Source organism: Petaurus breviceps, unplaced genomic scaffold (assembly GCF_028583685.1).
Source record: "Petaurus breviceps papuanus isolate PSGF00001 unplaced genomic scaffold, PetGlider_PUasm1.0 188, whole genome shotgun sequence".
In the NCBI taxonomy this organism is placed as follows: domain Eukaryota; kingdom Metazoa; phylum Chordata; class Mammalia; order Diprotodontia; family Petauridae; genus Petaurus; species Petaurus breviceps.
In genome coordinates, this window is record NW_027185804.1 from 25,957,938 (window position 1) to 25,980,873 (window position 22,936).

The 22,936-nt window shown below is 42.6% G+C and overlaps 1 protein-coding gene across 4 annotated transcripts in view; it reads left to right on the forward strand.

Annotated features, from left to right (window-relative positions):
* The window catches only part of LDLRAD3 (low density lipoprotein receptor class A domain containing 3), a 272,832-nt gene that overhangs the window by 232,012 nt on the left and 17,884 nt on the right, over window positions 1-22,936 (forward strand). The gene's annotated exons all lie outside the window — the stretch shown is intronic.

Genomic DNA, 22,936 nt, shown 5'->3' on the forward strand with positions numbered 1-22,936 from the left:
ATCCATCCATCCATCCATCTATTCATCTCTCTGTCCATCTATCCATCTGTACAGGATTGAGCATAAAAACTGAGGACAAAAAGATGACCTTTAAGGTCCCTTCTGGCTCTGAATCTATGATCCTATGACCTGGGTTTAAATCCTGTTTTGGATTCTTTCTAGCTGTGTGACCCCAGGCAAACAACTTAACATCTTTGAACCTCAGTTTTCCTCGTCTGTAAAATGAGGGGGTTGAACTCAATGACCTCTAAGGTCTTCTGGTCCTATGATCTCATTCATCTCTTCTCAGTAACATGGTATTGGGTGGTTATGCGGGGTGAGGATGGGGAATGAAGGAACAGGGATAAAGAGTAGGAAGCCATCAGAAGTCAGTGTTAGTGAGATAGAATAGTTTAAGAAACGTGGCTCCAGTTTGTGATGGGGCTAAAACAGATAAGATATTTGAGAGCAGGAAGGATCCTCCATGAGGAAGATGGAAGAAGGCTCTTCTCCTTCACCACCCAGGACACAACAAGAGGTAATGTGTTTAAGTCCTGGGAGGGAAAAAATGAGGTTAAAATCAAGGAACATTTATTATTTGCAAGGCTAGCTGATAGGGATAAAGGACAAAAACAATATAGGTCCTGCCCTCAAGAGGCTTATATTCCAGGAAGGGAAACAATACATACCCAACTATGTAAATAAACGGGGTAAGTACAAAGTAATTGGGGACCCAGAAAACTAGAGACATCGGGAAAGCCCTCTGGAAGGAGGTGGCCCCAGGACTGCGTATGCATTCAAGGATCCCAGGGATTCTAGGACCTGGGGTTAAGGAGGGAGATGGGGACCCAACTGGCAAAATCACAGGTATGGAAGGTGAAATGTCAGAAAGCGAGTTTGACTGATGCACAGGGTACATGATGAAGAATAGTGTATAAATAAGCCTGGAAGAGTAGATTAGAGCCCTTTGTGAAGGAGTTTGTCTTTGATCCTTGAGGTAATAGGGATCCATGGGAGTTTATTGAGGAATGGAGTGACATGATCAGACCTGTGAGTTCCCATTCTGCTACACAGATACGATATACAAATAGGTAACTCACACAACCTACCGTGCAAGACTGTAGTGAGAAAAGTTCTCTGTAAATCTTGAAGGGATTGAGACTAGATGTGCAGTGAGACTACTATAGGGAACATCCAGGTGAGGGAAACCCTTCCACCAGTGTAAGATAGCACCTTCTCTGTACCATGTAGACATAGAGAGTTGTCTAGAGCACTGAAAGATTGAGGGACTTGCCCGTAATCTCTTGAATCAGAGGAGAAACTTGAACCCAGGTTTTCCTGGTTTCTGAGACAGTTCTTAGTCTGCTAAGCCAGCAGCTCTCCAAATGTGGACCCCGAGATCCTTTCAGGAGGTCTACTAGGTCAAAACTATTTTTGTTATGCTACTAAGATGTTTCCATTTCTAATATGGTAAATATCAACAGGTTTAACCCACATAAACCTAAGCTGTTGGTAGGGGAAGAGGGGTCATCAGTGCTTTTTGAGAATGTCAAGGCCAAACCACTTAAGAACAGATGCATCAAGCTGTGCTGTCTCTCATAAACCTTAAAGCACTGTATGCATGTATAATGACAGTAATATCTAGCAATTATATAGGGCTTTGAGCTTTGCAGAATATTGTGCCAATATTATCTCATTTGATCCTCACAACAACCCCAAGACTTATATGTTGTTATTATCCCCATTTTACATATAAGGAAACTGAGGCAGATAGAAGTTAAGCTACTTACCCAGGGTCACACAGCTAGTAAGTTTCTGAGTCTGAATTTAAACTCAGGTCATCTTGACTTCATATCCAGTGATCTCTCCACTTCTCCAGCAAGAGGAAGCATGATGGAATAGAATGAACACTGGGTTTGGAGTCAAGAGAGACCCAAGTTTAGGGCCCACTTTCAGATGTATTTTTTTTTTTAAAGCAATTGGGGTTAAGTAACTTGCTCAAGGTTACACGGCCAGTTATTTCTGGATGTGGTACTAAGTATCTGAGCCCAGATTTGATCCCCTAGGTCATCCTGACATTGGGGCCAGTGCTCTTACTCACTGAGCCAGGTGGCTGCCCCTAAGCAATTGGGATTAAGTAACTTACTCAAGGTTACACGGCCAGGTGTTTCCGGGTGGATGCTAAGTGTCTGAGCCTGGATTCGATCCCCCAGGTCATCCTGACACTGGGGCCGGTGCTCTTACTCACTGTGCTACCTGGACGCCCCCACTTTCAGATGTATTAGCAGTGTGACCCTGGACAGGTCACTTAATCTCTCTGAGTCTCAGTTTCTTCATCTGTTAAATGGGAATAATCTTATAACACCTACCTCTAAGCGTTGCTGTGTGGACCAAATGGGAAGCACCATTATACAGTGGTGCTGAATTTAGTCAGGGTTTTGACTGTGGGTCAAATCCAGAAGCTGTCACGTACTCTCCATGTTACATCAGACAAGGCATTTCCCTCTCTAGGCCTCCATTTCCTCATCCTTAAAATGAGGGCGCTAGACTAGGTGACCTTTAACGTCCCAAGACTGTGATCCCAGGGATCAGAATTGTAATTCTTCCCAAATTTTTAGCATGGGCATCTCACTCCTACAAAACTGATCTGTGACTTTCCAGGTAGGTTCTAGGGAATCACCTATGGCCCAGAGAGGTTGTGGAACCTTCCCAGGGTCACACAGATAGTAAGTGGCAGAGCTGGGATTGGAGGCCAGGCCTTCTTGACTCTAAACCCAATATTGTATTCCTAATACTAGATGGTCTCTGAAAACCTTAAAGTGTTGTATAAACACCAGCCATTGATATCATCATCATCATCATCATCATCATCTATTTTTTACAGAGTAACTCAGAAGGAGCAGCAGTTGGCATAAGGACAGTATGTCTTCTTTAAATTTGTATTCCAGGAAGGGAAAAAAACAAATATTTAAAGCCCTACACATAAACCAGCATTCATTAAACATCTATTCTATGTCAGTCACTGTGCTAAATACATATTCAATTACATTACATTCTTTATGCATTTCATTATTTAACTCTAAATTTATTTAATTCTTCAAGCAATTTGTTAATTATAGGCAGTAAGTGTACATATATGTCCTGCAGTCTTAAGTCATAGGATCCTAGATTTACAGCTACAAGAGACCTTAAAGTACAACATCTTCATTTTACAGTTGAGGAAACTGAGGCACAAAGCTAGGATTCACTTTAACTCCAAACCTAATGCTTATTCTACTGCATTTCAATCCTGCCACAGTCAATGGCAAGAAGAAAGATAAGTCATGACTGGCCCATTTTGAAAGCTAAGCCACATGGAAAATCTGTGAAAACAGGAGCTGGTGCCCTAATTGTACTATCTCCTGCAGCACTTCTTCCAGAAATAGTCTTGGAGTGTTGCATGTAGCACCTTTCTCTGCTAACTTGAAACTTGGCACGTGCATTCTGTGATTCATCATTCCAACACCCCTGGAGATAGTATGGATGAATAGTAATTGGTAGTATCTCTACTGAACAGGTGAGAAATTGCAGCATGGCCCAGGCAGAAGCATTCCTCAGTGACAAAGCCAAGCTTTAACAGAGCCCAAAGAGGTACCAAGGTGATCAAGCTAAAAAGCAAGGAGCAAAACCAGGGTAGGGTAATCAGGGCATTGCCCCAGGGTGCAGCATTTAGTGGTCTCTGGCAGCACTTGCAATATTTCAGTAGTCTAGGAACATCATACCTCAATACCTGCTTAGCAAAACTGATTAGTTAAAATCTAGCAGATGTCATACTAGAGGTGAACCTCTACCTTCCGTAACTGGATCTCCCCCAGTGGCCTCCCCAAGCAGCAGTCTTGAGATCTTTGTCTCGCTCCCTTCAAAATGGTACCTTACTCTCTCCTTCTCAGTTGAAGATGTCTTCATTGCCCCTTGGCCCCAGGCAGAGTTTGAGTCCTTTCTCCCCTAGCACAGTAGCTCATATAGCCCTGAGCAAAAACCTTTTATACATTTAGTCCAATTCAATAAACATTTACTAATTTGGAACTATGCAAAAAAAATCATTAAATTATTCATGTCCTTTGACTCAATGATCTTTCTATGAGGCATAGACCACCTCACACCCACCCCCAAAGTGGACAGAAATAGAAAATGTAGAAAGTGTAGGGGCGGCTAGGTAGCACAATGAATAGAGCACTGGTCCTGGAGTCAGAAGGACCTGAGTTCAAATGCAACCTCAGACGTGTAACACTTACTAGCCATGTGACCTTGGGCAAGTCACTTAACCCCGATTGCCCTGCCATCCCCCCTCCAAAAATAAAAAAAAAGGAAAAAAAGTGTTGAGTGTCCATCAGTTGGGGAATGACTGAAGAAAGTGTGGTATATGGATAGAATGAAATCCTTTTGTGCTGTAAGAAGTGTCAAACATGATGAATTCAGAGAAACTGGTGAAGATTTATATGACTTGATACAGAGAGAAGTTAGAAGAACTCAGAGAATGAAATACACAGTGCCTCCAATCACGTAAATGAAACAAGGACACCAGATTCAGAATGATGGTACTGACCGGTATTGGTCCTTCTGAACAGATGCTGAAACTCCTCTTCTTCTCAGTGGAAAGAAAGGTGGGCTGGGATTGTTTCATTTCTATCCTTCTGGTCCCAGCACCTACCACACAGTGACTGGAACATAATAGATACCTAATAAATTCTTGTTGATGAATAATAATACTTTATGTACATTATATAATATTTATGTTGTTCTTTAGGGTTTGTAAAGCTCTTTATTATTTCATTTCATCCTCACAACAACCCTGGGAGCTAGATGCTATTATTATCCCCCTTTTACAGTTGAGAAAATTGAGGTAGTCAGACATTAAGTGACTTGCCCAGCTAGGAGGCTGGATTTGAACCCAGATCTCCAGTGGTCTTTCTGGCTACCTGCTTCTTAATTGATTCCTGCCTCTTTTTAAAGATTTATTTTTGGTTTTTTCTCATTTACACATAAACAGAAATTTTAAAGATTTGGTTTTTAAAATTTTGAGTTCTAAATTCTCTCCTTCCCTACTGTCACCCATCCTTGAGAAGGCAAGCAATTTGATATCGATTATTCTTGTACAGTCATACAAAACGTTTCCACATTAGGCATGTTACAAAAGAAAAAAAAAGATTAAAAAATTAAGAAATGTTGTTTGTTGTTTTTTTCTTAATGCTTCAAACTGCACTCGGATTCTATCAGTTCTTTCTCTGGGAGCAGATAGTATTTTTCTTCATGAGTTCTTTGGAATTGTCTTGGATCATTGTATTGCTGAAAATAGCTAAGTCATTCACAATCAATCATCATACAATATTGCTGTTACTGTGTATAGTGTTTTCCTGGTTCTGCCCACTTCACTTTGCATCAGTTCATGTAAATCTTCCCAGGTTTTCCTGAAAGCATCCTGCTCATCATTTCTTATAGAGCAGTAGTAGTCTATCACAATCGTATACCTCTATTTGTTCAGCCATTCTGCAATTGATGGACATCCCCTCACCATCCGCAATTCTTTGCCATCACAAAAACAGCTATTATAAATATTTTTATACATATTGACCCCTATCTTTTTTCTTTGATTTCTTCTGGATACAGACCTAGAAGTGATATTGCTCACTCAAAGGGTATTCACAGTTTTATAGCCCTTTGGGTAAATTCCAAATTACTCTCCAGAATGGTTGGATCAGTTCATAACTCCACCAATGGTGCATTAGTATCCCTATTCCGAGTCTTCTCCAGCATTTGCCATTCCCTTTTCTGTCATATTATCCAATCTTATAGGTATGAGGTAGTACCTTAGAGTTGTTTCTATTTCTATTTCTCTGATCAATAGTGATTTAAAACATTTTATATAACTGTAAATAGCTTTAATTTCTTCTTCTGAAAACTGCCTATTCAAATCCTATGACCATTTATGAATTGGGGAATGATTATTATAATTATTCTTATAAATTCATACAAATTTGATTCAGTTCCATGTCTATCCATATCCATATCTATAAAATATATATCTACATGTACATATATGTGTATTTGAAAAATGAGACCTTTATCAGAAAAACTTACTTCTGACCAATTTTGAAACATCAAACTTAATCTAGGTCTTCCCCATCTTGCGGCAAGCCTATTGTGACAGATCCTTACCAGGGCATCCTACCCCTAAGCTCGCCTTGTTTCAACTCATCCTACACACAGTTGCCAAAAGTCTTCCTTTAAACTATTTTTATCACTTCTCTCTCCTGCTGATGAAACCAATGTTTAAGACCCTCCGCTAATTAGAGGGATTGAAATATTTGCCCTCCCTTCATCTCTCATCGTTCATTGTAACCCCCTTCTCTACTATTCAACCAAACCAGTCTCCCAAGAGAGTCTCACCTGCCATTTTTACTCCTCCTCCTACATTCTGCTCATTCTATCCCTCAGTGCTACATTCAGGACCTTGCTGAAAATGACCCCCAAGCACCTTCTCTTACAAACCAGCTTCCCCTCAGACTCCTAGCTTCCTCCAGAGTAATTCTCAGGTGCCACATTCTCTACAATACCTTTCCAGATACCTCCTCTGATTATTATCACCCCCTTGAAATGTATTTGTATTTACCTATCAGCTTGTGGGTTGTATTCCTAACTTCCTTGCCCTTCCCCTCCCCTCCCCCAGGTGGGACTCAATGATCTCCAAGTTCCTTTCCCTCTCTACTGGTCTGTTTCCATATCATCAAGTTACTCATTATGAGCCAGAATGGCAGAGCATTTGTCCTAGCCTTGCCCTTCAGACCCCCTAGGGAAATTGAAATTTTAAAGGTTGTGGGTTTGGGGTTTTTTTTCCTGCTTTTGCCACGACCATCTCAGGGAAAAAGTGTGACTCCATCAGCAGCTAACACAGCTTGCTTTTACGCATTGCTGGTTGGACCAGTTGTGCAGGAGTAATTATTTTTGCATGCTTTAAAATAGGGTCTGTTTAACCATAGCAAATGTTTAATTCAGTGGGGCCTCAACTCATCAGTATTCTGTGCACATCCTGTGATCCTCCAAAAAAAAAAAAAGTGAGTGTGAATGTATGTGTATCTCCTTCATTAACCTGGGTTGGAACAGGCATGTTGGGTTTTGCCCAGTGGATTTCTGGTCATGTGAAAAACTTTCAGACCTGCCTTCTTAGCCAGGCCCGTGGTAATCCATTAAATAGTCAAGGTTTGTTCATGGGCTTTTGACTCCCTTTGCTCTCTTTTCCACTGAGACCAAGCAAATGTGACTGACTTTAGCTTGTTTTATTAGCAAGGAGACGATAATCCCACTTCTAACAAGGTTTCATTCAAATTACTCCTGTGATTAGCAGGTGGCTCTTGACTTGTTTTCTTTTTATTAACCCTAGTGATGGCTTCCTGTCTGCCTAGAAGAGCTGGGTATACTTCCCTTAAGCCTAAGGAGGCTCCCAATGAAAAGTATCCTCCATTTAATTGGGAAATCTTTGATCTTTTCCAAGATCAAAGGCCTTGTGATTTGTGATTTCATTGGTAAAGGGAACTTTGTTTTTATTAAAATGGGTCACCACCTTCCCTGCAGTATGCAGTCTTAAAGACTTGCCCAGGGTCACACAGCTGATATGTTTTGGTGTTAGGACTTGAACCTGGATCTTCTTGGTTAGAAGGCCAGCTCACTCTCAGCTATGTCCCACTGCCTCACTGTCAGTATGGTAGTAAAATCTTTCATAAACAAGCATGATAAATCTCCTTCCTGCCAACACAAACTCTAAAATATCCCCAAGAGTACAACAAATAAAATGTACAGGAATAGAAACATTATGGCAGACTGAACCATTGCTTATAATTACCCCAATTTAACCATTAGTGTTCATGAAGTTCACAGATTTAGGGCTAGAAGGGTCCTTCAAAGCCGTCCAATCTAACTCTCCTGTTTTATAGAGAAGGAAACTGAGGTCCAGAGAAGTGATGCATCTAAACTCACCTTAATGATTATAATCTCGAGGGCAGCTAGGTGGCACAGTGAGTAGAGCACCAACCCACCCTGGAGTCAGGAGAACTTAAGTTCAAATCCGGACTCAGACACTTGAAACTTACTGGCTGTGTGAACCTGGGCAAGTCACTTATCCCCAATTGCCTTGAAAAAAAATAATTATAATCTCCAAATCATATCCAATCAAAAGCTTTCAAAATATAGAGACCTAAAGGATAAAATCAAAATTATGTGGGAACAGGATGGGGTCCTATTATCCTGTCTGTTCCTGAAGGGCTCCTGAAAAAGCCTTCATTGATCCTAGGGTAGAGAAGTTTATACCCCAGAGCTTTTATGCAGTCATTTTTTTACAAAACCCCATCCTTTTACTCATCACCCTTCATCCTTTTATCCTTCCTCCCTCACTGTCCTTCTTCTGTCTGTTTCTTCCTTCTTCTCCATGTCTGCAGCAGTATATAGAATGCTAGATAGAAAAGAATTAACATAAGACAGAGATTTGTCTCAGGATAGTTTCTTTCCAAATTCCATTTAAAGAGAAAAAAACAGGATGCATAATTATAATTAAATAGCTGATGTTGACTTGGCACTTTAAAGATTGCCGAGCACCTTATGCACATTACGTAATCCATGACAAGAGGCAGTTCTGCTCCTTACTAACGTGTATGACACTGGACAAGGCACTTCATCTTTCTGAGACTCAGTTTCTTCGTCTGTAAAATTTGGGGATTGGATTAGAGTGACCTCTGAGGTCTCTTCCAGCTCTAAAGCCTGGATCTTATGTATCCTCCTCCTCCTCCCCTCTTCTTCCTCCTCCTCCTTCTATCTCTGTCTCTCTCATCCATTCTTTCTGTCTCTTTCCTCTCTATCTCTGTTTCTCCCTTCTCTATTTCAGTCTCTTAGCTCCTACACACACACACACACACACACACACACCTACCTAGTATTCAGAGAGCAGTATCGAGTCAAACAGTCTCAGATTTTAGAATTATGCTATAGATATACAACCTTCTGGTGTGCAGAAAAATTAGGAGAAAACGGCATCTGTAAAATGTCTCTTTGATAACCCTTCCACGTGCCTATTATGTGTCTTTTTCTCCTGGTAGAACATGGTGATCTTTAGGAAGAATTACTCTTCCAAAAGATCCCGGGTCTTTCATTTGTTCATAATGACAGTGCAGTCATGGGTAATCACTCTAGGGCAATCAGGCAATAACTGAGAGCCTCCCTAGTCCCCAGGATGTTTTCTGCATTGCAAGATACAGAAGAGATTTCCGAGCTTTACCATTGGGAGGCTTAGCTCCAAAATCCTCATTTGTATTTGTGGTCAGAGTTCAGGGGCCCTTTGGGACAAGTCTCCTCTGTTCATAGATGTGAAGGTAAGATATATACCTGCCTTTCCACTTCCTTCTCAGAATACCTCTGATGCTCGGTCACCCTGCCCTCCAGAGGTGCTCAGTTAAGCAGAGAAGGCCTCCTGGTTCTCTTGAGGGCACGTGCTCTTCCCAGACCTGCTAAAATCTTGGTCACTGAGGTCAGCCTTAAAAACGCTTTTATGATCATTCCCTCCTCTCTCATCTTAAATCACTTTTCCCCAATAGCATCTTCTCTGTGACCTAAAAACATGCTTAGATCTGCCTCATCCTTCAAAAGTCTTCACTTGACCCTACTTTCCCCTCATGGCCAAACTCCTGTTTAAAAATCCTCTATAATCACTGCTTTCACTTTCTTACCACCCTTTCAGTCTGGTTTCTGATCTCATGGCTCTACTGAAATTTTTTCCTCCAAGACTGTCACTGATTTCTTAACTGTTCAATCTGATGACCTTTTCTCAAGCTTCATTCTTTATAGACATTGGTGGCTTTGTCTTCCTCTTCTTCCTGGAGAATCTTTTCCCCTTGTCTTCTGTGACTCTGCAATTTTGGGGTCCTTCTCCCGATCTGACCATTCTCTTTCAGTCACCTTAGCTGGACCATCATGGGCCTTTTCAATGTTAGCATGTGTTATGGAAATGGGAATCTGAAGATCTTCCCTGCCCCTTGGCTCTTTGATAGACTTACGTGATTCTGAGAACCTTCCTTGACTTGAAAATATACTCTGCCCTCTAATAGGCTGAATGTGGTCACATGGAGCCTATGGCAGGAGGCTTGTTTTTCAGGAATGCCCACACCTTGTTGCTTTGTGATTGGGCAGTGGGTCAAGAGAGTTGTGACATTCTCTGAGCCAGGATAAGGTTATATATACCCTGATGTGAGATTTTGCTTTGGGGCTCACTTTGAGAAAAGTTGTGTGATTTGGCCAGATGAGACTCTGGGCAGCCGTTGAGCCCCCGCCTTTGAAAACCCAGATGTTGGTGCTTCCCTCTCTGGTAATGGATGTAATGGGACGGATGTAATGGTCAGACAGCTGGAAGCCTCTCTGCTGATCTGTTTCTCTGTCCACTTGTAACTTGTTTGTATTATCTGAAGTTTGGTGTGCTGACCTTTTTCCCCTGAACTGGGTAAATGATATATGTTTGATTGATTAAAGTAAGATTGTTAACCCATTTTGAGTTGCTTTCCTTTGGAAAAGCAGATCTAAGAACCTGTGATGGCAGCCACTCTGGGTCTACTAGCGTGCTTGCTGCTACAGCATGGGTGTCCCTCAGGGCATTGTTACTGTTTTCTCTTGTTCTGTCATTTCTTCTTTTCCCTCTGAGCTCTTTCTTGGAGATATCCTTACCTCCTCTGGGTTTAGTTATAAACTTAATGCCAATAATTCCCAGATCTGTATACCTAACCCTCATATATCTCCTAAATCCAGTCCCACATCGCCAACTGCCTATTGAACATCTCAAGCCATATGTTTCATTAGCATCTCAGACTCAACATGTCCACAACAGAACTCACACATCCTTCCCTATCTCCTCCTCTAAACCCCCTAGTTCTGTTGAGGATGCCAATACTATTCCAGCCTGCTAGATCCACATCCTCAGAGCTATCCTTTGCTCTTTCCTTTCCCTCATCCTCCCCATCCAGTCTTGCCAAGTCTTACCAAAGCATTTTTTTTCAGCTATTCCTTTCATTGTTCCCATAAAACCAACCTCATCATCTGACTCTTGTCACTTTTTGCCTGGACTACTACTAGTAGTTAATAGTATTGTATACTAGTAATACCTATTATAGTGTAGTAATACTAAAAATATATTATATTTCATAATTACTATATATAGTAATAGTATAAAACTCCCAAGAACCTCCTCCCTGCTTTCAGACTCTCTCCTCTCTAACCCATCTTCCATACTGCTGCCAAATTCATATTCCTAAAGCACAGTTATGATCCTGTGACTCCCCTGCCCAAGAGTCTTCAGTGGCTAGCTGCTGCCCTCTTCCTCTAGTTGGCAACAAAATCCCTTCACAGTCTGATTCCAGTCTACATTTCCAAACTTATCACCCACATCGCTGCCCTTCGTGCAATCTTTGTTCCAGCTAAATTGCTAGCCCTCGAACCCAACACTCCATCTCCTGCATTTACGAAAGCTACCCACAGTCCCTTTCTCATCTCTTTTTGGGTATCTTGTAGAAGGGTTTTTTATTCAGGCTCAGGTAGGACTAGATGGACCCCACGGTCCCTTCCAACTCTGAGATTCTGTGATTCAAATGTCAGAAGACAGAGATAGAAAACAGGAATGGCATAGAGACTTGGGTCAGGCCATGCAAGAGGAAATCGGTTAAAAACAAACCAAACATAACAAAAAAACCAAGCAATTGACAGGACTTTTGCAAGATGATGCTGTGGGAAAAAATCTCAAATAGAAGCAGATCCCTGCTAGTAGCATACAGACATAGAAAACCACAAATGAACATTATCTATGTTGCATTTTTATTTTGTGAAACATTTCCACATTATATTTTATTCTCGTGCAGGACTGGTATTTTGAAAAAGCACAGAGCCTCCAGTCTGACATCTCTGCTTTGGACCATTTCAATTCAATAGACATTTATTAAATTACTTACTAGGTACTGATGGTAGAAAAATGAAGACAGTCCCTGCCCTCAGAGAGTTTAAATTCTGCTAGTGGACAGCAGCATACACTCTGCAAGGTAATTCAGTGATAGCTAGGGTATTAATAACTGGGAGAATTAGGGAAGACATCATGGACAACGTGGGACCTGTCATGAGACTTAAAGAAGAATAATTCTAAGAGCACAGAGTCATTTAGAGAATTTATTGCTGATGTGGGGGAGAGGAGTGTCCCCAACTAGAGCTTATGTAAGTACATGAAAGTGAAAGATAATGTCAAATATAGGAAATAGTCTATAGTGTTTTATACTGTACTCTCATGTACAGTGTTTTAAGGTAAGTAATATAAATTAAAGCAGAAAAATTAGATAGGAAGCTGCATTATGGAGGGCTTTAAAGGCCAAGCTGAGATGTCTGTATTTTATCCTGGAGGTCATAGGGAGCCAGTGAAGGTAGTTGAGCAGAGAAGTGACATTATCTGATCTGTACACAGAAATGCTGAGAATAAAATGGCTTAATGTTAGCTCATCAGCAGTGAAGGGGAAGACAAGTGATTTTTTTTAGAGGCAAGAAAAGAAGCAGACAGAATGGTGGATTGGAACCAGGTCCTGAATGGGCATTTGTGGAAGTTTTGGAAGGTGGGGGATAGGTGGGATGATGATGAAGATGACTTATGTGATCGCTTTGAGATGCCAATAGGGGAGGTCGACAGCTAATGCAGTCAAGAAAGCATGAAGCCAGGTGTCAAGGTTATTGTCATGGCTACTTAACATCGATTAGAACTCTTTATTGTTGGTTGATTAGTAGGGAAATATCACCACTGTCTGTGCAGTGGGATTGGTCCTGTACTGCAGATCTTGGTGTGCGTACTCTACAAGCAATTAACCAACATTTTCATGCAAACTGCAGTCTGGTCTGCCATCTCTTCCACAATGACTTGGGCTCTTTGGTCGTGTTGTGTTATTTTTTTTAATTAATTTCCAATTAAGTTTGAAAGGACAAAGTACGAAATTAACTAACTTGCAATTAATTTCAGTGGTAATTATGCAAAATTTCAGGCATGTAGAAGATGGAGATTGTGAAATAATGAGTTGTGGGGTAGGGTTGTATTTTTTTTTACTACAATAATTCTGGTGATGAATATGCATGAGGCTGTTTGAGAAAAGGAAGCAAAACTAGCAATTGTATTTAATTAAACTTTTAGCTGTCTTAGTTTACCGGATGCTTCTGGTTTTGATCTCTTGGGAATTCTCAGCAAAGTGCCCAAAGTTGGCAGGAGAATATGGAGTGGGCAGTTGCTGACTCTGTTTCTGAGTGTACCAGTGTTGAATCAGGAAGACCTGCATTCAAATCTAGACAATCCCTAGCTGTGTGACGCTGAGCAAGAAAGGTAACCTCTCTCAGGCTCAGTTTCCTCATATGTAAAATGGAGATAACAGACATGCCTACCTCACTGGATCAGTATGAGGGTCTAATATATGTAAAGTGCCTTGCAATGCCTAGTGCCATTTTCCAAGACAGTAGTAATCCTTGGTCTTCCAGTTTGGGCAGATAACTTTGTCTAGCATAAACACAAGAAGAAATGCTGCTTTTCCCATATACACATTTTCTCCAGAAGAAAATGTAAGTTTGGGGCAGCTAGGTGGTGCAGTGAATAGAGTGCTGGTCCTGGAGTCAGGAGGACCTGAGTTTGAATCTGACCTCAGACACTTAACACACATACACATACACACACACACACAAAAAAAAACTAGCTGTGTGACCTTGTGCAAGTCACTTAACCCCAATTGCCCTACCTTCCCTCCTCCAAAAAAAAAAAGAAAATGTAAGCTCCTTGAGAGCGGGGACTTTTCCATTTTTGTCTTGGTGTTGCTATTGCCTAGCTAGCACAGTGCCTGTTACATAATAGGTGCCTAAGAAATGCTCATTCATTGATTAACTCACTGGTGGTTCTTGGGATTCTGAGCATGGGAAAGAGGATGGTCTGGAGAATGCACCAGCATTGGGGTTGGCCCAGGCTTGCATCAGACACTTCCAGAGTGATATTCTCCAGAGACTCCTCATCTGTGAGAAACACAAAGAACTCAAAACTAGGTTGAAAAGAAGGGTGGTCTACACTAGTCTGCCACCCAGGCTGGGTGTGGGGAGATTACAGAACTCCCATGGGTTGTCAAAGACCATCCTCCTGCTTTGAAGATGGCAGGTGTTCTTCGCTGATAGAGGCGTGTTAATAGAGGGCATGTTGGCTGGCGAGCCAGCTTTGAAAATTCTCATGAATGTCTGTGGAATGGACAACAGGAGTGTGGCTGTCCATCCCAAGGGAGAAGATGATCCCTTTTCCAGGAGTGATTAGGGAGAGCAGTCCAGAGACAGGATAGATCAAGGCCAATGCAAATTGGGCTTCTCCCCAGATCTGGAGTGGTTCAGTCCTCAATATGCCTGTGTCAGGAGACAGCTCCAGTTGACATCAGTCACTCCTTCTTTATGGTCTCCTGGTGGCCTCCTTAAGCCATTTCAGTCATTCACAGGATATTGTACCCTTCGGGTTGCTTTAGCTCAAACACTTTACATATTTATTTTATCTCATTTGCCAGCGGAGATGAGAAGACAGCCAGGAAGAGAACTTCAGCCAGGCAAAAATGAGAAGGAAGTGCACTCCAGGCATGGGGCATCACCTCTGCAACGTGTGTAAAAGAGAATAAATGGCTTGGTTTCTCTGGCATGCACTCCCTAGGGTCGGTCCAAACCTTCCACTGGTCAAGGGTGTGTGTGACTCATCTCATTCCTAAATCATGAAACTGAAATCACTAGCTCTCCTTAATCTGGTCTATAACAAGTGAAACCAAAGCTAGTTATTTACATGAATTGGAGGCCAGGGAGATAAAACAAAACCCTCAGTGTTTCCTCCAGCATAGAAATCAGTTCTTGCCTCCTGTTTTGCCCTGAGCTCCCTAGACTCCAAAGCTGTGCTTACCACAGACTTCAGTCTGTAATCGATACAACCAAAGGAAGCTTTTAATTCCCTTTCTTCCTATGGTGGAAACCAGAGTGCCCCCTGTAATTCTGTTTCTTGTTTTTCCTCCCCCTCCCCTCCATTTCTGGGGAAGTGAATGGGGAGGATAGGCTAGGGGGTCTGTGTGGTGCTCGGGAACTTGTTTAATGCTGAAAATCCAAAGGGTGAGAGGCCTTTTTGATTCCCACGAAGAGTAGGGTTATTGATGTTTATAAAGCTTGACGGAGCTTTAAGTGTCCTCTAGTGCAGCCCCCCCCCCCATTTTACAGATGAGACTGAGTCCCAGAGACATCGTCAAGACACTGAGCGTGTAAATGGCAGAGAGCATTTTAACCTAGGCCCTCTGCCCTCGAGCCAGCCCTCTCTCTCCCCACATGGCTTCTACCATTGGGCCATTAGTGACACTGCGGAGTGTCAGGGCTGCTGGCAGGGTTCTGCCATAGAGAACTCAGACTGTTCACAGCAGCAGCAGCAGCAGTCACAACACACACTGGGCTCATGCGATGCCTTGAGGCTTGCAAAGCCTGTGCATTTTCTGAGCTTCAAAACCACCCTGGGAGGCATGATTAGCCCCATTTTAAACAAGGAATCAGAGCCTACGAGAAATGTGCCAAATTCAAGGTTACGGAGTTTACAGCTCCACTGTAGTACTGATGGTAATAATAACAATAACAAGTCCTCAAGGTTCACAAAGCACAGGACATTTATTACATTCATTTATTAAGTGCCTGCTAAGTGCTGGTATACAAAGAAAGGCAAAAGACAGTCCCTGCCCTCAAGGAGCTTACAGTCTAATGGGGCGTCAACCAGGTACAAACAAGCAATATGTCGGATAAAGAGGGAATAATCAAGAGAGAAGGCGCTAGCACGAAGAGGGACTGAGAAAGGCTTCCTCCAGAGGGCGAGATTTGAGCTGGGAGTTGAAAGAAGCCATTGGATCCTCACAATGACTCTATGAACTCGGAGTTGTTATCCTTCCCATTTTACAGATGAAGAAACTGAAATTCGGAGAATTCATATTTCTTGTCTGGTAAGTATCTGAGACAGAATCTGAACCTAGGTCTTTCTGACACCATGTTCAGGAACACTACTCCACACCGCCTGCTAAAGCAAGTGTGTTTAAAATTCTATTTTCATTTCCTCTTCCCAGAGACGCTCATATTTCAGTAAAGGGCTAAGAATACACAATTATCAGAGTAGGGAAGGACCTCAGAGGCCATTACTGGACAAGAACCCTCCAGGCTTCTACAACATCCCCAGGGAATGAGGAATTCCCTTCCTCCCAAAGCAGCCCATCCCAGTTGGGGGATTTTTCAGAAATTTGTCATTCTATCAGACCAGAATGGGCCTCTTTGAATTTTCATGCAGAGTAGATATCTACCATTAAACAAGACCCTTTAGAACAATTTCTGTTAGAGATGTGCTTTGTAGATGATAAGGGGAGTTTGTAATCATGACTTCTCTTCCTCTAAAGTCAAGAGAAAACACAATTAGCCATGTTTTCCTTTATCCACATTACTGTGCGTTCACTTAGTGCATCCTAGCAGACATACTATAGCAAATTCTTTTCCGAGAGCTGTAAGGTGGACAGCAAGCTATCTCTAGTTTTCCTGAATTCTTTGGCTTCATCATATCCTACATCACCCTGTTTCCTTACATTCATATGTCATTCCAGGTCAGCCATTCCCCCTAGTCAATGGTCTCCCACCTTCCTTATAGTTATTTCCTCCTGAAAAAAAAGTGATGCTATGAATATTTGTGTCTGAGAGATGGGCTTCTTTTCAGCAAATCACTAAGCCTTTGTAAGATGGACCGCAGCCAATCTCAGTGAGGTTCTGTAAGACCTAGCACACACAGTCCTGAGCCCTCTGCCTAGACGATCCTCCCTCTTCCCCACCACCTCCTACTTTCTTCAGCTCAGATACCACCTTCTGCAGGAAATATTTCTCATCTCCTCTCCTCCTGCCACCCTGCAAGCTGCTGCTACCTTTTCCTCTAACCTTTCTTCCATCTACTCAGTACATAACTTGTTCAGTTGTTTCAGTCATGTCCTACTCTTTCTGACCCTGTTTGGGGATTTTTTGGCAGAGATACTTGGAGTGGTTTGCCATTTCCTTCTCCAGCTCATTTTACAGACAAGGAAACTGAGGCAGAGTAAAGTGACTTGCCCAGGATCATACAGCTAGTAAGTGTCTGAGGGTGGATTAGAACTCTTGAAGATGAGTCTTTCTGATTCCAAGCCTATTAGCTACCACATAACTTGAGTGTGTGGGTGCACATGCATAATCCCTCCTATTAGAATGTAGGTTCCTTGAGGGCAGGAACTACTTTTTCTATTTTGTTTGTATCTCTAGCACTTGGCACAGTGTTGGGTTTTAGAAAATGTTGATTGATCACTTATTTGATTGATTGGCCGCCTCCTCTCCCCTTTCTACCTGGTGAGCCAGAGCCAACAGGATAATTTCACAGCCAACTTGTGCCCTTGTCTCCGTCCTCCGGATGTCTTTCCTCTGCCTTGTGATTCTGTTGCATCACCTTCCTCCTTGTCTTCCTGGACAGCAGCTCTGGTATCTTGGCCCTTTCGAAAGGAAGCTTTCTTTTCACGGTTTACTTGTTTTAACACCGGCTTCATTAATGTTTAAAATCCCTCCCAGAACTCTGTGGCCTTTGTGCCCTGTGTCTCGAGAATTTTTGACAGCCACACACAGATTCTAACATTGGCCTGGGGACGGTTTGTGGTTATTTCCTCTATAGAGAACAGAGCAGGTATCTTGGCAGCCACCAAACCTCCTCCTGCTCCCCCGCCCCCCAGACCTCAGCATCTCCTCATCTGTAATTGAGCAGACAGGTTCAGTGACCTCCAGCTCCAGAGATCCTACAGCACACTCTGTGTAAGCCTCCAGACCTTGTCTAGCAGAGCAGGAAACTGTGTGGTGAAGTCTTCATTCCCAGGATCATAAATATGGAAGAGCCACACAGGCTGCTATTGCTCAGAGATCTGGGGGCTCTGGGATGCAAGGGCACTGCAAACCCAGGCCCAGACCAGTTTGCCATGTTTTGCTGGGACATTGCAGGTTTCCTTGTCTCATGTGTGACTTTTTCTTGGGCCTGCCACTCATTAGGGGCTGGGACCTACCTTTCTCACACTCTACATTTCCAGAGAAGTAGCCCATTTCCTACTATGGGCTCATAACCCATCCCATTTGCTATAGGCTATGAGCCCATCCTCATAGATGACATTCTGTTTTCTGGCTTCGTGCTCTGGAAAAAGATGTCTCCTGTGCCAGGAATACTTGGTCTCACCTCTGTCTCTTACAGCAATATCCACTTTTATCTTAGAATCCCCAGACAAGTTGATTGAAGTCAACAAACATCTATCAGGCACCTACTATGTTCAGGCATTGTGCTAAGCCCTAGGGATACAAAGAAAGAAGAGAACAGTCACTGACCTCCTGGATCTCACAATATTAATGGTGAGGGCAACATGTGGGCAACTATGGACAAATAGAATAGATACAGGATTAATTGGAGATTATCTCTGAGTGAAGAAAATAGCATTGAGAAAGACTGGGAAAGGTTTCTTGCAGAAGGTGAAATTTTAGCTGAGACTTGAAGAAATCCCAGAAAACCAGGAGGTGGAGAACTGTAGGGAGAATCTTCCAGCCATGAGAGCAGCCAGGGAATGTACCAGGAGATAGAATGTCTTACATGGGGAACAGTATGGAAGTGGTTGTCACTACATTATGGAATATGTGTGAGGTTTAATACAAAATAGGTCAGCTAGGCAGCACCATAGTGCATAGAGCACTGGGCTTTGAATCAGGAAGATATCATGAGTTCAAATTTGGCCTCAGATACTTACTGGCTGTGTGACCTTGGGCAAGTCACTTCACCCTTTTTGCCTTAGTTTCCTCATCCGTAAAATGAGCTGGAGAAAGAAATGGCCAACCACTCCAGTATCTTTGCCAAGAAAAAATAAGTGGGAAAGAGTTAGATACAGCCGAAAAGACTTAACAACAACAGATAATGCAAAAGAAGCTGTAAGAAAACTGGAATGTACAAAGGGGCCAGGGCTGAGCATAGTGTCTTCCCTTTGGTAGCTGCTTGTTAAATGTATTTTGACTTGGACTAAATAGAAACAAAGTCAGTATATGGTTTTTGTCTACTTGTCTCAACCCCTGGGGTTTTGGTGACTCCATAGTAATAATTGAGCCTGGTCAGTGAACACTGGCCTTTTCTTTCTTTCTTTTTTTTTTTTTTAAGCAATCGGGGTTAAGTAACTTGCTCAAGGTTACACAGACAGTTATTTCTGGGTGTGGTGCTCAGTATCTGAGCCTAGATTTGATCCCCAGGTCATCCCGACACTGGAGCCAGTGCTCTTACTTGCTGAGCTACCTGGCCGCCCTTTTGCTGGCCTTTTCCTTCTAGCTAACTTTTTGATTAGCAGACAGTTTGAGCATTATTATAGTATTCTTAAGAGCTGATACTTTTCTGCCCGAATCATGCTTAAGCTAGCAGTCTCCCCGCCCTGGGCCGCTGATGCTGCAGGTTCAATAAAGCATCGATTGCATTGTAACTTGCCGAGTCTTATTATCGGACCAGGCAGCAATTGGCCATGCGGCTCATTGAGTGTCCAGTAAGCATTTAATTTTATAATCTGCACCTTGCAGCCAAGGAAAGCATCTATGGTAAGAGATATAAATAAGGCTCTTTGGCAGCAGCCCCTTGGCCTGCACATCCCAGGCATGATGTCCTGTAGGCAACCTGAGAACATCATTAGAGAAACACCTCCATCTGACACAAACACTTTGCAGGCCAGAGGGGAAATGAGTTTCATGCCTGCCCTTTGATTGGGGTGATCAGACTGTAAATTTTGTTCTGTGGCCTAAAGAAAATGTCACCTCTCCCAGTTTCTTTGCCTGTGAGCGTGTGTTCTCTTACAAAAAGGGGCAGTTGAGCATCTAGTCGCCTTCCCATTGGGATTAGCAGGTTCTGCAAGACCAGTTGCTACCAGCAGTACATTTTTTCCATGGCTTTGTGCCCCATATGCATCGGTTTGTAAGGTTCATTGATTCCTTTTTTTATTCTAATAATTTGTCTTTCAAACACTTGTCGTATTGCCTAGTAAATATGTCTGCTGAAGACACAATCGATAAAGTCCATCAAAGGCTCAAAGCATCATAGGGTAGAAAGAATAATGGAGGCTATTGGCCTTTTAGTTCTCTGTTTCCTTTCATCAATTCATGAGTGATGCTAATTTCTATTATGGAGCCCCCTTTTCTGCCTTGAGGAACCAGTCCCCCCGCCCCCGCCCAAGCACATGCAACAATATTATCTAAAGAGACTGGGTGTGGAGCTAGGAGGCATAGGGTTAAGTCCCAGCCCTCTTGCATATGCGCCTATGCCTCAGATGGGGACACTGAGTCAGGAAGAAGCTTGGAGGATGCCACCATATTCTAGCAAATCTTTGCCAGGGAGGGGCAGGGATTGCAAACAACACCATAAACAACAGACTTTAGGTAATCAGATTGAATCATGCAGATAACTTCCCTGGCAATTCTTTGGATCTTTCTTGCCTCTTGAACCTGGAGGCATAGATGTCTTAGTCTCAGCTTCTACTCTGGCACCTGGTTTGCCCCTCTTGTCTCAGTCCTCTGGCTGAATCTCAGGGGCACCAAGATACCAAGCCAGCCCAGTTTGGGGCATATACAGCTAGGTCCTAATTAGTGAATAATGAATCCCCATGATATGGTTACTTGTGTTCAAATCTGTATTATTTGAAGTCATAATTATGTATAATATGCTCATTGGTTCCAGCCTAATGGAAATAATCAGTGTGAATTCAAATAAGTTACTTGCTCCCCTCTTAATTTGTACCTAATCCCTCATCTCCAAAGGAAGGCTGCCCATCCCTTGGCACAGGGTTTGCTAAATCACCTACATGTATTTGTGGTCTTAGCAAAACTGTGCAAATTACTTAATTTCCTGAGACAAGGTTTCATCATGTGTAAAGTGGAATATAATCAATCGCCAAGTTAAATGCCAGTAAATTTACTATACTTAAACTCTTAGTATATGCCAAGCACTTTGTTAGGCCTTGGGAAGAAAAGTACTGTGGATAGGGACTAGATCTGTAGATAATTCAGTATAGAAAACCCCTGAACCTACGCAGGCTGGTTCCTTCTCTGCATCTGAGAGAGTTCTGTAGAGCACTGAGAGGTTATTAGGTTCACACAGACCCTGTCAGGTGTCGGAAGGGATACTTGACCCAGGATGATCCTGATTTCAAGACTGACTTGCTGTGTATAACACCATTCTGCCTTGCCTCTAGGGCTACAGGGAAAGGCAAGAACAATCCCTGACCTCAAAAAGCTTATCTTTTTGTCTAATGGGGGAGGCTATGACGTTTTTAGGCACATAGAAGGTACAGACAGAATAAATGGAAGGTAGGATTAGAAGGTAACCACAATGCCCATCCTCAGATGTCACAGAGTCCTTGTAAAGAGGAAACAAGACTGTTTATGTGAAAGCTAAAGATGCTGTAGATTTAAGTGGTTCTTAAGGAGCTCAGACCTTGGTCTGTAACTACACTAGGTCTAATCTTTGCTGTTTTTAGTTAGCAAAGAAGGAATCTAGCACCTAACTACTTGAACCCTGATTATCCTCATCAAAAAGAAAGGGGAAAAAAATCCACTAATTCCCTGCCTCGTGTGTCAGACTTTTCCAATTATAATGAAAGTTTTACCTTGTATTGAGATGTTACCAATAGCCTGCTGCTTTCCTTTAAAAAAGACCTACTGTGTCTTTCTTATAATTGTTCATTATGATGACATTTGCTGAAAGGGGATGGATCATAATACAATAAAGACTGGTCTCGTCTTGCCAGTCTGCCTTAGAGTGAGCCAAGAACACTGAAGTCTTTGATACTTTGCATTCAAGAGAATTAAGTGTTCTGTCTGCCCCTCAGTCTGTCTGTCTGTCTATCATCAGACTTGAATTTCCCCAAATATTTCCCCTTCTCATTTTGAATTTAATCAGGAGATAGCTGCCTAGCTGATCCCCATGTCCTGGAGCCATAACTCCACATGGCCAAAGTGCCCCCTTTGAATTTCCTCCCTGGCCTGAGGCCAGCTGTAAAGCATGCTTGGGGCTGTCTCATGCCTGCTGGCAGATCAGGTTTTTACATTACCCTCCTTTAAGTTAATTTTAGAAACTTGAGTTGCCATGGTAATGGTTCAGTGGGGTTTTCTCAGTTCTCTTTTGATTTAGTCATTTGCTGGTCATCCCTTTAAATTAAACTTTTTTTTCAATAAGCATCTAAATTGGGATGAGAGATGTGCTTGGAATGATGATCCTTGTAGTAGCTCCCACCTCACAGAAAAAAAAAATTAAAGGGATGGGAACACAAGTGAGTGAGTTGATACTGTAGGTTTCCAAAAGGCGAGGCAACTCTTGGACCATGCCTGTTTATTGAGAGCCACGGTCTTGGGGAATGACAGAGTCTCAGAGTTGGAAGAGACTGGAGGGGCCTACTTGCCCATGCCTTAGCAGAAATCCTCTCTCCAACATAACTGGCAAGAGGCCATCTGGCCTCTGCTGGAAGACCTCAAGCCAGGCCTACCTACCACCACCTGAGGCCACCATTTCCATTTTCAGCTAACTGTAATTGTTAGGAAGATTTTTTTCCTATGAAATAAGTCAAAATCGAGACTTTTTCTTATTCAACCTATTCTCCAGACTTTGCCATCTCCTTACCAGCAGCCTTGTCCTGATCAAGATGCTTCTGCCCTGGGGCCTGCTCTTCTGATTGGTGAGCCCTGGGTGAAACAGCCATTTTGACATGGAGGTCAGAGAGTTCAGGGAGTCTAGGAAGCCCAATAACCAGAGTCCCTGGAAAGCAGTCTGGAATGAATTCACAGACTCAAG